The following is a 1,319-nucleotide window of genomic DNA, read 5'->3' as shown; positions in this document are numbered from 1 at the left end:
AAATTCTTTCCTTCGATCCATTCTGAGACCTGGAGACGATAAAAAGTTATTTAAGTCCAGGTCATTCCTCCTTTCACCCACCTCCTCCTCTTTAGGTACCTCCCCTTCCTCTTTAGGTCCTTCTTTCTTTTAGGCTCCTCCTCTTTAGGTACCTCCCCTTCCTCTTTAGGTCCTTCTTTCTTTTAGGCTCCTCCTCTTTAGGCCCCTCTGCTTTAGGTCCCTCCCCTTTCTATTTAGGCTCCTCCTCCTCTTTTTAAAGTAGTGTAACTTTTTGTACGTCTTCACTGAAACGTTTGATTCCAATCACGAATCCCCCTTTCTCTCTCTGTCTCTCTCCCCCCCCCCCCCCCCCCCCTCTCTTTCGGGGGTCAAAGTTCATCACTTTATTTCTCTTTAGTCATCATTCCATCCCCGTCGGGGTCACCGCCGTGTGCTTTGTTTCTGTACAGCCTCACTGTCACAGGGCACGTTTGAAGATATATATATACATATATAAATATAACTTTTCTAGAACCTTTTTGTAGCTGGAGGGTGGCGAGCATCCACGTAACGGGTGGCGAGCATCTACGTAACGGGTGGCGAGCATCCACGTAACGGGTGGCGAGCATCCACGTAACGGGTGGCGAGCCTCCTGAACAGGTTGCAAGCCTCAGGGTTACCGGTGGCAAACGCTCACGGTCACGGGTTCTGGACGCTCGCGGTCACGGGTTCTGGACGCTCGCGGTCAGGGGTTCTGGACGCTCGCGGTCAGGGGTTCTGGACGCTCGCGGTCACGGGTGTTGGACGCTCGTGGTTACGGGTTCTGGCCGCTCGCGGTCACGGGTTCTGGCCACTCGTGGTCACGGGGGCGGGATGTAAAGGAATGCTTTGTGATGTGTGGATATGTCTAATAAATTCCTTTTTTATATATATTTGTAAATGTAATGGGACATGAGCACTGCGGCTCCCCCTGCTGGTAAACGATGTTTATAATCTGGATCTTTGGTTTTTTTTTCTTCGTCTTTTGTTGCATTTAAAGTTATTTTTTTCGTTAATTTATTTTTCAGTACAATATTAAACCAAACTACAAACACAAGCGGCTGCTGCGTCCTTCTTTACAAGAGAGGAAAGAGTGAGCAGTGTGCAGTAACGCAGAGGAACCAGCAGGTGGCAGCAGAGCGCCGTCCTGAGGATTCATCTGTTGACCCTCAGACATCACTTTAACTTACTCCCCTCTGAAGTCACTCAGGACTAAAAACTGATCTAAAAATAGAACAGATTGATATTTTTTTTCTGCTTAAATCTCTTCAACAACTTCAGCCCTGCTCAAAACTACCAAA

At 48.0% G+C, this 1,319-nt stretch overlaps 1 long non-coding RNA gene across 1 annotated transcript in view; it reads left to right on the top strand.

The window, feature by feature from the left end:
- The window catches only part of LOC136180871 (uncharacterized), a 2,382-nt gene extending 1,307 nt beyond the window's left edge, over positions 1-1,075 (top strand). Inside the window, exons 1-2 of the long non-coding RNA XR_010667487.1 lie at positions 1-148; positions 202-1,075. The exon at positions 1-148 is cut by the window's left edge and continues 1,307 nt beyond it. This is a non-coding gene — a long non-coding RNA (uncharacterized lncRNA). The remainder of the gene's footprint in view (positions 149-201) is intronic.
- The last annotated feature ends 244 nt before the right edge of the window (positions 1,076-1,319 follow it).

The sequence above is a fragment of the Labrus bergylta genome, chromosome 1 (genome assembly GCF_963930695.1).
Source record: "Labrus bergylta chromosome 1, fLabBer1.1, whole genome shotgun sequence".
NCBI lineage: Eukaryota > Metazoa > Chordata > Actinopteri > Labriformes > Labridae > Labrus > Labrus bergylta.
The sequence above is the reverse complement of the archived record's forward strand: the minus strand, read 5'-3'. Positions and strand labels throughout refer to the sequence as shown.